Source organism: Mus caroli, unplaced genomic scaffold (assembly GCF_978045245.1).
Source record: "Mus caroli unplaced genomic scaffold, Mus_caroli_1 scaffold_18, whole genome shotgun sequence".
Taxonomy (NCBI): domain Eukaryota; kingdom Metazoa; phylum Chordata; class Mammalia; order Rodentia; family Muridae; genus Mus; species Mus caroli.
The window spans coordinates 19,825,500-19,839,710 of NW_028227273.1; the positions used below are offsets into that span (position 1 = coordinate 19,825,500).

At 42.4% G+C, this 14,211-nt stretch overlaps 1 protein-coding gene across 5 annotated transcripts in view; it reads right to left on the reverse strand.

Moving 5' to 3' along the window:
• Positions 1-14,211, reverse strand: part of Ltbp1 (latent transforming growth factor beta binding protein 1) — a 387,481-nt gene that overhangs the window by 248,671 nt on the left and 124,599 nt on the right. The window lies entirely within an intron of this gene.

A 14,211-nucleotide genomic window follows, 5' to 3' on the forward strand; every position in this document is an offset into this window, starting at 1 on the left:
TATTATCCACTAATAAACACTAGATGCATTAAAATATATTTATAAGATAGTCAAAGTATAGTGAGAAATAATGACAGTTACAATGTAGGGGAAGCTATGCCTTCCACACTGGAAAAAGTTTTCTTCTTTTACCTAAAGCTCCAGTAAGCAGCATATTTTACCTTGAGATGTAACATGTATCTCCTCTGTGCCTGTATTACACAAAATACAGGCAAAACCAATGACACAAACAAGAGCTATCATCATTGAGAAGGATATCCTGACATTCTTTCCCTCTATGATGTATTTTTTTTTTTGAGCAGTCCTGGGCTACTTCACTGGTGAAAGTTCATGGAACACAACCTGAGGCATATGTTGTTCAGGGGTCCCTGTGGGACTCCAGGCACAGAAGAAGAAAATATGACTAAAAAGAGGAGAGAGGCCATTCAAATCTGTATCAGGAGCATTGACCTTCAAGAGGCACAGACAGAAGGAAGAAAGTAAATAACTCACAGGGCCCAGTGCAGAGTGGTCATGCACAGACAAGTATTACAAATATGTAATTGCAAAAGAGTACAAAAATATTAGAGGCTCCAGTGTTGCACCATCAATTCGGGTGATACAAAAGGTTCAGAGTTGGCTGTAGGAAGCTGGAAAACTCTGAAAGTGGAAGAATGAAATCAGAGGCCCCAATCTTTCCCAATCGAGGGCCAAGAGGTGACATTAATGAGCATGACTTTGATAGAAGACATGGATAGAAGAACCAGAAGTCAACGCTGAAGTGTGCTGTTTGCATCCACAGAGACAGGAAGCCAACACATACAAAGTAGCAGCTTTGGGAGGAAAGCAGGACAAGGGTGAGGTGAGCAAAATCTTTGCTCACTGTGTCATTCTTAGTCGTTAGGCAACATTCATAGCAAATACATCAAGAAGGGGCCACATGAAGATAACTACCAGCAAGAGGCAAGGACCAAAGCAAATGAGAATCCTGAACGCTTGAAGGTGTAAAGATGTTACCTGGAAGAGTGTTCCTGGTTCAAGATTAAAGGGAAAAGTAGGAGCAAAGAGGTATGCTGAACTAAAGCTGCTAGAATGAGGGGCTGGTCTGTGGAGAAGAAGGCTACTATAGTTTCATAGTCAGAAACATGCAGTAAATGTCTAGGAGGCAGTTGGGGGAAACCTCCAAGTGATGTTCTAAGGAGCAAGCCCCCTCAAAAATCAAAACTGTTAAAAAATGGAAAAAAAAAAAAAAGAAAAAACTGAAAAGTGAACCAGAGGGCTGGAGAGATGGCTCAGTGGTTAAAAGCACTGACTGCTCTTCCAGAGGTCCTGAGTTCAATTCCCAGCAACTACATGGTGGCTCACTGAGGGATCAGATGCCCTCTTCTGGTGGTGTGTCTGAACACATCAGGCATATGAATGGCAGTACACTCATATGCATAAAATGAGTAAAATCTTAAAAAGTGAACCAGGAAAAAAATGAGCCAAGAAAGATGCTGAGGCCACAGCTGATGAGCTAAGTTTTCTTCTCACATGAGGAGAAAGAAAACCAAACTTCTGCAACGTGTCTTTTGACCTCCACGCCCATGCTGTAGCATACGTGTGCACACAGAAACTACAATAAATATGAAAAGATTTTATTTTTTAGTCTTTGATTGAAAAGCATAGAATCAAACAATCTTGGGAGATAGTCACATTTAATTGTGTAGATATCCTATGAGAAAGGGGATTTATATTAAAAATTAATCTTTTGTTGGTCTGTTTGCAATAGGGTTGCTCTACATAGCTCTGGATGTCCTGGAACTCACTCTGTAGACCAGGCTGGCCTGGAACTCACAGAGATCCATCTGTCTCTGTCTCTGAAGTACTGTGATTGATAGCATAGTCTAACAGGTTACATAGAATCAACGCCCTTTCTTAAATGTCATGTCATTCAGTAGAAAGTTTCCGCAGCTTATTTTGTAGACACAAATATTTTCACAATTAAGATCTTCTTCTTCTTCTTCTTCTTCTTCTTCTTCTTCTTCTTCTTCTTCTTCTTCTTCTTCTTCTTCTTCTCCTTCTCCTTCTTCTCCTCCTCCTCCTCCTCCTTCTTCTTCTTCTTCCTTCTCTCTCTCTCTCTCTCTCTCTCTCTCTCTCTCTCTCTCTCTCTCTCTCTCTCTCTTTCTCTCCTTAATTGAAAACTTATTCTTGTGCAATACATTTTGATCACATTCTTTTCTTTCTCAGATCCTCCCTACCTCCTTACCTACCCAATGTCATCTTCATTCTCTCTCTCTCTCAGAAAAAAATCAAAAGTCAAAGTCAGAACTAAAACAAAGAGACAAAAAAAAGTGTCCAAGACAAAACAAAACAGTACAGAAAAAGACAAACATGGGGTCTGCTTTGTGTTGTCCAGCTACTACTGGGTAGAGAACCTTTCTCGGACATGTGGTTGGCATATTCAGTGACACTCCATTGGAGAAACCGGATTTTCCCCTTTCCCACTGGCATCAGCTGCAAAGAGCTTCTTAGTTAGGGGTGGGACTTAGTGTCAACTTCCCCCTTCAGTGCTGGAATCTCCTCTGACCTGTATCCCAACAGCACAGACGTTGACTGTGATAGCACATATCTATCTTGTCCCACAGGTGGGAGATCAAAAGGTACAAGTTCCGGGACATCCTCTGCTATATGAGTTCAAGGCCAACCTTGGCTATGTGAGACAAAGTCACAGTTTTGAGGAGGGCGAATCACACTTGGTTGGCAGCCTAACTTCTCTGCTTTCTGGCATACAGTTAAGGATGGCATAAATCTTCATGTCCTCTGAAAGAGTACAAGACTTGTCGTATTTAAGAAAACAGCCTCTCCCACAGGGTCTGTGACCTATCTAGTTTCAGGTTCTTCCACCCCGCACACATTCCTACTGGATGTACAAGTATGTTCAAAAACACTCGGCTTCTGCAGTGCTGGGATTCAAACCCAAGGCCTCAGGTGTGGTATTCAAGCACTCTACCAACTGAGCCACATCTCCATTCTCTTACTTTTGTAGTGAACTTGAGAATCATTGTATATGGAACTCAGAATAAACCAAGACTCATTTAAATGATAATGATGAAGATAGATAGGTAGATAGATGGTAGATAGATAGATAGATAGATAGATAGATAGATAGATAGACAGACGGGTGGACAGATAGATAGACAGATAGGTAGGACATAAAGAGAACAGATAGTGGATCAGAAGAGATTAAAAACCAAGCCGTATAGGTCTAGAAATATTGAGCAGGAAAGGGTTTCAAAAAGGAAGGGAGAGAGGATTATTTAAAATTGCTGCAAAGAAGCAAGATACACAGAATTAGCAAAGGCCATTGGGTTTGGTAGCAGGTCACTGGCCACACAGACAGTATGGCAGCAGTACCAGAAGGGGGTCGGAGGAATGGAGGGAATGCCAGTAGGAAAGAAAAGGAGCAGAAAGGAGAAGGAAACAGTGGGGCGGGGGATAGCCGGCTGCTCAGAGATCTGCATCTATGGAAACCTCTGTGTCTTTGTAAACACGGGGCAAACAATTGCACAGAACTGCTCTCTTCTGAAGAAAGGATTAGTCACACACTGTTTACACTGCTGCCTTCCTAGTGGCAAGTTTTGGTGCAGGGATTAACTAAACTTTTCCGTATTTCTAACTAAAGCCATTATTTGACCTGTGAGCGGGTGGGAGGATCTGGCAAAAGATGCAGCACTTTCCACTTCAGACAAGGAGTCTGGGCCTCACACAGGGGAACCCCCAGCCAGCCATAAAATGTTTCCCACAAAAGGTCTGTCTGATACTATCTGACCCTTTCACCTATGGAGAGCATCCTGGAGTTTGTAAGCAGTGGGAGAAAAAGCAGATGAGGGATAAATGATGGAGAGCAAAGGCTCAAGAAGTCAGCTCAGGTCCCTCAGGCCGGCGTCTGACTACAGAATCCAAGCCATCATGGGGACCCTGCTGCCTTCAAGTTTCCAGCAAGTGTGGGTGATTACTACTCCAGGAGAAGAGAAGACACTAGAACAAAGAGAAGATGTCAACAGTGGCTTAAGGGACGAGCTTTTCCAGGGAGTACTCACAGGGTTGTCAGGGGCAATGGAAACCATTGAGGAGATACCGCCTGACGGCGACCTCGTTCATACAGAATCACCTATTGGACCCAAATAAGTAAGAAGCCAGAGGCTATTACTGAAGAGACCAATGGATAGCATGAAACATACTGACGGTACCAAAACACACCAGAACTGAAGTATTCCAGAAAAATAAAACATAAAAAAACACCGTGAAGGTAACATAAACCAAAGAATCAGAAAAAGCAGGAGGCTGCTGACCACACCAACAATAGAAATGTAGGAATGATTCAGCAAAAATTCTTTTGGGAGACTCCAGCTGAAATGAAAGAGACAAATTAGAAAATCAAAGCCTGCCCCTGCCTCCTGAGCACCAGAATCAAAGGTGTGCACCATCACACCTGAGTCTGGTGGTGGTGGTAGTGGTGGTGGCGGCTGTGTTATGCTATGGAGAACACACTATAGGAGGCAGGTAGGGATAGGTGAAATGGTTCCGTGGATAAAGGCACTTGCCACCAGGCTTGACTACCTGAGTTAGAGACCCCAGGACCCACATGAGAAAAGGAAAGAACCAACTCTGTCAAGATGTCCTCTGACACACTCTGTGGCACATGCAAACACACAAACACACACACACACACACAAACACACACATTCATAATACACGAATATGTAATTTTTTGAAAGATTCCAGGGAACACAGCCCCTTCTTTGGAAGCTAAACCAGCAACAGCTTTTGTACAGAGCAGGTAGCAGCACTTCCTTTTCTCTAAGTGCTTGAAAAACACAAAAGTCCTGAACAATCCAGTGTAAAGTCAGAGGCTACCTGCAAAAGAGCCACCAAAACACTGGGACAAACAGAGTGGCCGGGAAAGGGTGTGACAGGTCATCAGAACTGAAAGAGCAAGAGCATTCACGCTCATAGCAGAAGAGTTGATTTCAGAGTTGACACTCTTACCGAGGACCGATTAGGCTTGACCCATCAGGGAAAGGGTTAATTCATCAAGACAACAGAGAAACCATGCCTGTTGGGCTCTGAATGGCAGGACATCAAAATGCAAGTCAGAAAACCCATTTAAAAAAAATGCCTTGGCCAAAGAAAAACAATCTAAAAGCTGCAGTTTTTAGACACACATTTACAGAGCACATAGGAAATGCAGGAGGATAAGCCTCCAGCTGCAACAACAACCAGCTCTAGCAGGCCAACATTTATACGACACTATATGCACTTAGAGCAGAATCAGAATACGCAGCATATTGACCAATACAGACCATATTCTAAGACATATCTTGAGTTTTGATAAATTTTTAAAAGATTTGAGTCTTACAAAACGTCTTGTTCTAGCCATAATGGAATTAAGCCAGAAATGGATAGCAAAAAGCCCTGTGAAAGACCCAAATCATTGGAGACTAAGTATTTATACAGTATAGCACAACTGTGCTAGACAGTTTTATGTTACCTTGACACACATCTGAGAGGAGAGAACTTCAATTTTAAAAAAAAAATGCCTCCCTAAGATCTAGCTGTAGCACATTTTCCTAATTAGTGATGGATACAGGAGGACCCAGCCCATTGTGGGTGGTGTCATCCTTGGGCTAGTGGTCCTGGGTTCTATAAGGAGGCAGGCTGAGCAAGCCAGTAAATAGCACCCATCCATGGCCTCTGCATCAGCTCCTGCCTCCAGGTTCCTGTCTAGCTTGAGTTCCTGTCCTGGCTTCCTTCAACAATGGACTGAAATTTGGAATTGTATGCTACGTAAACCCTCTCCTCCTCAATTTGCTTTTGATCATGGTGTTTGTCACAGCAAAAATAATCCTACCTAAGAACCAGTGAACCAGTGAGCCAGTGAACCAGAGGGGGTAAAAGATCACAATGAGAATTATTCTTAGCCAAGAGGAAATGGAAATACAGCATGCTAAAATCATGGAATGCTACAAAATCAACTCTAAATTCATAGTGCTGACTACACAGGGAAGCAGAAAGGTTCCATCTGACTGCTGTCCGTTGTCACCTAACGAGTGAAAGTAAAAGCGAAATCCAAATCAGGTAAAATAACTAATTAAATAAATAAACAAATGTATGAATAAATAACAAGAAAGTAGAAAGCAATGGCATGGAGACAAAAACAAGCCAGGAAAAAAAACAATGAGATCAAGGGCAATACCAAAGATAGACAATACCAAAAGATAAATTGATAGATAGGTAGGTAGGTAGATAGATAGATAGATAGATAGATAGATAGATAGATAGATAGATAAAATGTCATCATTGGAGGCCAGGAGGATCAGAGGTCTAATGAGTCAGTTGGATGTCAGACCATTAGTCAAAGATGAAAAACTTAGCATAAGAAGAACACACCAGATTTTCTTTTCTAATACACTTACATCTATCCATTCATTTGAAAAAAAAAAATAGTAACTCTGGAAGATTTCCATAATGCATTATTCTTAAATTGGTCAATAGAAGGAAAGACTCTGCCCCCCTCTGTGACAGTGGATTTTCTTTGTCAACTCAGACAAGATTTGAGGTAATGGTAACATTGAAATTGGTGTGTTCTGAATAAGAACAACTTTCATATGTGTGGTGGGTCTTCACCAGCCTCATGAAGGCCTCCCTGGTTAGGAAAGGACAAACCAATGACAACATCCGTGAACAGGAGAGAATTCAGCCAATTGCCACTGGGCTTTCTCCATGACATTGGTAGGTTTGGGTTGCCACTTGTGACTGAAGTTTCCAGTTCTGCTGAGGTCCCAGGCCATCCCGCCATCACATACAGACTCACTAGCCATTTCCTTATAACAAGTCTGTGTTAATACAGATGCTTGCTCACTATGATGGGATTACCGCCCAGCACTCTCCTGCTCAAATTGTCATCAATTAAGGTGCATTCATGTTGCCTAAAGAATGAGCATCCTAGCTGAGCAACACAACACACTATCAAATACCCACTGTTGGAATTCCCCTCCACCTCACCAGCTATCTATGGACTAAGGCTCACTGCATGGCCCATGCTGGGTGTCCCAGGGTCAAAAGAAGATCAAACTTCAATTATACAGCTTCTGCTGAATGTATCCTGCTTTCCTGACATCTGAACATGGAAAGCAATCACAAGTCAAACCATTTCGTGCAGGAACTGTCTACATACGCACAACCCTATTTACTTCTTCAAGGGGCCCTAATAATGACTCCCTCTCTAAAAACTAAACATCTGTCAAATCGTTGAAGAAGGGACGCTTCCATTCACAAGAAAACTCCAGCTATAGAAGGATGGTCATGAAGTGGAAGATCGGGAGGTGAGGGGAAGAATGGGGAAGGAGAGAGAAAGAATGAAGGGAGGAGAAGGAGAAAAGGGGTAAAAGGAAGGAGGAGTTGATGGCAATGGCAATATATTTATCAAACTTTCATTTGTCACCTAAAGAGATCCAGGTGGCCACTGTCTAACATCATAGTAACAGAGACCAGATAGAGTGCCCTGAACAGGATTCATGCCACTTAAGAAATAATCCAACCAAGACTCGAACTTGAATCTAACTGAGGCTTTGGTTAGCATCTTATTTACAGGGAATTCCAGAGATGGATTACATGTTAAAATCATAAAACTTTTATGTCAGTTAGAAACAGTTTTAAGTTCAAGAGCTAGTCATGAATTTCCCAGCACCTTCTTAGAACTGCTGTGGTGGTTTGGCCCCCTAATGTCCAGATATTTGAATGCTTAGTCACCAGGGAGTGGGACTGTTTGATAGGAAGATCAGGATGTAGATCTCATCTGGTTCCGGTGCCAAGCTTATAGCGACGCTCCCTGCCGTAATTGTAATGAACTGAACCTCTGGCACTGTAAGTAAGCCTCCAATTAAATCAAATGATTCCCTTTATTAAGAGTTGACTTGGTCACAGTGCCTCTTCCCGGCAGTAGAAGAGTGCCTTAGACGTTTGCTTATCCGTTCCTCCATCTCCAATTCTGTGCCTGAACTGAAATGGATGCTTCACAGGACACCAGCTTCTTACCTCTCTGTCCCAATCCTCAGTAATTCTGGAAGACACATGGTGAGGCTTGTTCATTAGCAAACTCCAAATACATTAAGTATTCTTTCTCTCCATGGCTTATGCCTGTCTGAGCCAGGTCTTTCAAATAATTTCTGATCCTCACTCTAAAGCACTGGTGTTTTTAGTAGTCTTTTCCTAGAACTATGTGGGGAGACTTCCATCTCTGCAGCTCTGTGACATCTTATATTCTCAGTGACTCTCGCATCCTGCATGTCCGAGAGGAAGTTCTATGCGCCTGCCCTGGAAGCCTTCCCAGCCCCACCCTGCTCCAGCCCCGCCCTGCTCATTCTCCATCTCTTCCCCAGACTCACTGCTGTAGCCACTGAACCTATATGAACATCCAGGCACTGCTCCATTGTGTTCCCCGGAGAGGAGAAAGACCCACCCACATGTGCGCTGGTATTTAAAAGGCCAACTGTCCACCTTCCCTCTCCCTGAAAACTAGAAGACAAGAACACATAAGAGAAAATGCTCTTTAAAACCATCTTCCCTCTTGCTAGCGGTATCTCTGCTACAATGAGCACTGGTACCGTCACCCAAAGAGTCAACGGTGAGTATCTGTGCTCCAGTGCAAAATACCTCCTTCCGATCACTCAACCAGTGCACAGATCAAGATGGAGGTAGCCCTATGGGGGTAGGCTAAAGAAGCCAAAGTAGCATCTATGAGCCTCAACAATTTCTGCCTCTGCTTCTGGATCTGATAGCCTAGCTTCCACATTACCAAATCCCTCTTAAGTCTTCATGTTGTGTCTTCGCCTCTAAAGTGGGGGCTTTGACAAGACTGCCAAGGCTCCTCAGTGCATGAAGTACTCTAAAGCCAATCTCCAGCTACACTACCAGAACACTTTTCTGGGGCGAGGGGGTGGGGAGCAGTTTTAGTATAACATACATGGAGGCATCTGCTCAGAGTGAGACGAGAACCCCTCTACTTTTATTTTCCTGGATTCAAATTAAATAAAATATACAAAGGGTGCAGGGGACAATTCTTCCAATATTTTTTAAGATGAAGGCAATAAAGTCTATTTTTCCCCAAACGGCCCTGGTTTTTTTTTTTTCTACTACAATTGCTGGGAAAGTAGGCCACCTAGGTAATAAATATTGAAATCATTGAACCAAACTCAAACATCTGCTGCAACCCTCTTTCAGGGTTTCATCCAGCTCAGAGAAAATCCTCACTGCCACACAGAACCTGGAAGACCAGGCCACACTTTTCCTGATGTGAGTTTATCTGGGAAAAATTAATGTGCATGGCAGGGGTTATGGAGGGGAGACGCAGTGAAATAATGTCTGCAGTTAGGTGAGTACAAAGCTGTGTGAGAAGCAAGATCTAATCAAGGAAGTGCCCCATACACACACACACACACACACACACACACACACACCCTTACTCTATTTGGCATTAGAAGTCCCAAGTAAATCATCCAAATTTGCCTGTAAGAAAAATCACAGAATTAACAAGAAAGCGCACTTACTACTCATAAGAAAAAGTAAGAGGCACCATAAAGGTCACAACTAAACAAAAGACTAGGAAGAAAAAGGACATGTAATGGAAAATCAGGGCAATACATACGTCCCTTATAAACACACGACAAAACTAAATAGGGCAAGCTTGAGTGGAGCTCAGACCCCCCAGAAACCCATGTTAACGTGCCAGGGGGGGCTTCATGATCATGTTTTCTTTCAACCCCAGACGGGGAGCCTGGGCATCTCCAGAGGAAGGTGGCTAGCAAGAGCAGCCATATCAGCTGGCTCTGGGTTTGAGTGAGACACCCTGCCCTGCCTCAATGAGAGTGACTCTTGACATCAACTTCAGACCTCACTCACATACACACATATCAGAATACAAGGGTGTATTCATATGCATACCAAAACACACACATACACACACAGAGAAAGAGAGAGAGAGAGAGAGAGAGAGAGAGAGAGAGAGATGGTGTGACAGTCTGGAAAAAAAATCAAAGACTTGAATATGATATGCTAGATATATTCCTTATAGTTTACTTTCAATGAAAGTCTAAAACGTATAAATATAAACTAAAATTGTTTGTCAGAATACTGCTGGTAATCACGAAAAAAAAATTACCACAAAATTTTAAAATGCTCATTAGCACAAGTGTTATTCAATAAACCAGTGCTTATAACATAAGCTACTATAAAATGATTAAAAATAATTAATATCAATATTATAAAGGAATTTCTAGGGCTTACTTTACTTGAGAAAATCAAGATATAGAAACATGTACATTCCATTTTCCTCATTTTTACTACACAATTCAAGAAGTTGAACATGATTACAATACCTCATGTGCACAACTTCACGTTCCTCACCTTCAGTCACATTTTGTCAATTTTGGCCTAAAAAGGTTGTATTAAAAAATAAAAACTTAAAAGCTCTAAAAGTTCCTATTACGGAATGTTGATATTACTTCTATGATGATTAACCTTAGCTGAAAATCTGACTAGCTTTGATGTTGCCTCTAGGCAAATCTGTGAGGCAGTCTGCAGGTTTAACTAAAGAAGGAGACCCACCTTCAGTGGGCACCACCATCCCAGAGGTTGGGGTCCTGACTGAATAAGGGGAGAAGGGAGAATTTGATCTGGGCCTCAACATTTATTTCTTTCTGCTTCCCAACTGCAGATACAATGTGAGCACCTACCTCAAGCTCCCACTGCCATGCCTTCCCCACTGTGATGGACTGTATCCCTTAAAACTGTAAGCCAAGGTAACCCTCCCACCGTCCTTCCCTCCCTCCCTCCCTTCCTTTCTTCCTTCCTTCCTTCTTTCCTTCCTTCCTTCCTTCCTTCCTTCCTTGCTTGCTTGCTTGCTGGTTTGCTTGCTTGCTTAAATTATTTTTGTCAAGTCTAATTGCCAGGAGATAGCTAATATAACTAATTAGGTTTTTTGCCTCTTACCATGCTTAATTTATAAAATAAATTTTATCATAGGAATATAGCTATAGGAAAAATTAGTATGCATAAAGTTTAATGCTATTCTCTACTTAGGCACCAAACTAGTAATCTTGGATCATATCCTCTCAAGCAAGTGGAGCCTGTTGTAAACAGAAAGCAAGAAAGTGCTGGAGGTCAGGAGTAGAGAGCTTACGACCTCAACTGGAGGGAGAGAGAAATATTACCATATTATTGAGATCAATTATCTCTGACTACAAATGGAACAAGGTAAGAAGAAGGAGCTGGAAACAAACCAAATTGGGATTAGCAAGAGGGCTCCCCAGGTATAACCATTTGTCTCCAAGTCTGACAACATGAGTTTGAGCCCCAGGACCCACTTAGTGGAAGGAGAGACCCAATTCCCACAAGCTGTCCTCCGACCTCCACACATGAGCCATAGAAATTATGAATATACAGAAACACACACACATAAATAAATAAATTTAAACAACAAAAATCAACGGAAGGCATGGTAGTGCACAGCACTTTGGAGACAGAGGCAAGAGACTTTCTGTGAGTTGTAGGCCAGCTTGGTCTACACACACAGTGAGTCCCAGGCCTGTCAAGACTGAAATAATGAGACTCTATCTTTTTTTTAAACAATGAATTTTAAAGATGGATATGCTTTTACATAGCACAGTATTCTAATAGTCTGAAATACACAGATAATTGGAAACAAAAATGTCATTCTAGGGTCTTCCTCTCGATGGTCAGTACAATGGCCATGAGATGAAGTGCCAGACACGGAGAAAATCATAGTCGCTGCTATGATCGAAGAAAAAGCACCGTGACGAGAAGACTTCTGATGGAGCACCTCTCTGTGTTTCCCTCCTACCTTGCTCAGGGTTTGCTGAGCTTCTGCTGACTATAAAACCCAAGTCCACACCTCATCTGTGCAAGGGTTGATCATCACATCAGCAGGCTGGTTTCCTGCCACTCTCTTTCTTGCCTCTGAGACCACACACACACACACACACACACACACACACACACACACTGCCACTCTCTTTTTTGCCTCTGAGACCACACACACACACACACACACACACACACACACACACACGTTGTTACACGGCCATTATCCCCTGGCACAGGGAGCCTGACTTCTTAAATAACCTTTACCTTCTTTGATCTCTATGATACGTAATCAAAAGTTCACTGACTCCTTCTTGCTTTCATTTATGGTCTCAGTTTTTCTATTAAAATTCTCTACTTAACTGCTTTATAAAAACCACACTTCTATAGATGCTCCAATGTAGGGGAACTGAGGGAGGTGGGAGTGGGTGTATGGGTGTGTGGAGGAACACCCTCCTAGAAGCAGGGGGAGGGAGGATGGTATAGGGGATCTGGGTGGGGGGACCCGGAAAGGGGATGTAGTGAACAGGGATTGAGGGAGATTTTCCTGTTTGGGGGAGCTAAGAGCACAGAGCTATAATCTCACTGAGAAATCTGCATGGCCAGGGTGCTCCCCCCTACCCCTAAGCCTCTTAGCCACCCGACATCTTGGTCAGGACTCAACTTTCTACCTTCCTGAGGGAGTCCTTGGCTGCCTGTACTTTCTCTCACTGTAGGCCTACAGACTACCTGTATGACACTAGAACTCCTTTAAGGAGTATATGTATTTAAATTATATCACACTAGGGTTTGGTAAGGGGCTTTTTTTTTGGATTCTTGTTTCTTTCTTTGTGGTTTTAAGAATTGTGTTGATTACCTGGGTGGGATGCAAAGGCTGGTGACTCTGTGAGTTCAAAGCCAGCTTGGTCTACAAAGGAGAGCCAGGACTACACAGAGGAACCCTGTCTCAAAAAAGAAAAAAATGAAAAGAAATGACTTGTCTTACTTAAGGGGTTTGGAGCGCGCCTGCCATCCCAAAGGGGAGGCTGAACGAAGAGCATCCCAAGTTTAAGACCAGCCTGAACTCTGTTTAAATAAAATAGAGGAAGGGGTATACCAATAAAAAATTCAAAAGTATGGGCTGGAGAGATGGCTTGGCGGTTAAAAGCACTGACTGCTCCTCCAGGGGTCCTGAGTTCAATTCCCAGCAATCACATGGTGGCGCACAACCATCTGTAATGGGGATCTGATGCCCTCTTCTGGTGTCTGAAGACAGCTACAGTGTATTTATATGCATAAAATAAATAAATAATTCTTTAAAAAAAAAAAAAAGTAACAGCATATAACAGTGGCTGTTATATGCTGACTTTAACATACCCTGTATCTTAGGCCTGTTTTCTATGAAATGATTTATCTCTTCCAGGGGACCAGTTCTTCCCATGGCTTTTCTGCTGTCTGGGATGCCATGAACACTACACTGTGGAGTCTCTGGGTATCTTTCTGAGGGATATTCTCCGTTTTGGCGGACCATGCAGTCATGTGGCTGGACTTCAACTCTGAATTGTTACTTTGTGGTACATCCGATCTGGCCTCTCAGTTTTTGACCTGTGATTTCTCTATTGGAACTGCAGAGTTCCCCCAGGGACCAGCAAATACATTGAACAGAGTTTATACGTGGACATTTGGGGGTCTCTTTCTCTACAAGGTTGAATCCATTCCACTTCTTAGTTTTGGTTACTTTCCGATTTCTTTGTGTAGTTGATTTCATACTTTGTTCATATTTTATATCGACAAATAATAAGAAACTACCAATTATATTTTGAAGAATATTTTACTCCAGATCCGTATCAGTTTACTTAATTACAGTTTTATTTCAAAGAAGCATGGAGTGGAAACATTCCTTGTTAATTTTTAAGTAACTAGGTTACCTAAGGAGAAGTTTTCGTTCTCATAGCAACTTTTTCCTTATACTAGAACAAAAATATATGGTGCAAACTTGGGAATGTTTCCACCTTAAGACTGTTTACATTTGGTAATGGAAATATTTAAGTGGGGAAAATCTGCTCTCTTTAAAGGAATGGGTAAGCGTATTTGTTTTTCACTTAGAAGATGGCATTACCTCACACATTAACTCAGAAGTCCGTGGGGTCTGTAACCTCGTGAAAACAGCCTATTTGTTAATACCAAAGGGATGGATCCCCTGTCTTCTGGTAGCTGGGGGATCTGTGGGCTCTAACTCAGTAAGCAATAAAGCAACATCACCTGTGCTGCTCAGTCAAAATGGACTGACACTCAATTACAGTAAAGATAGCCTCGTGGAATTCCCTCAGA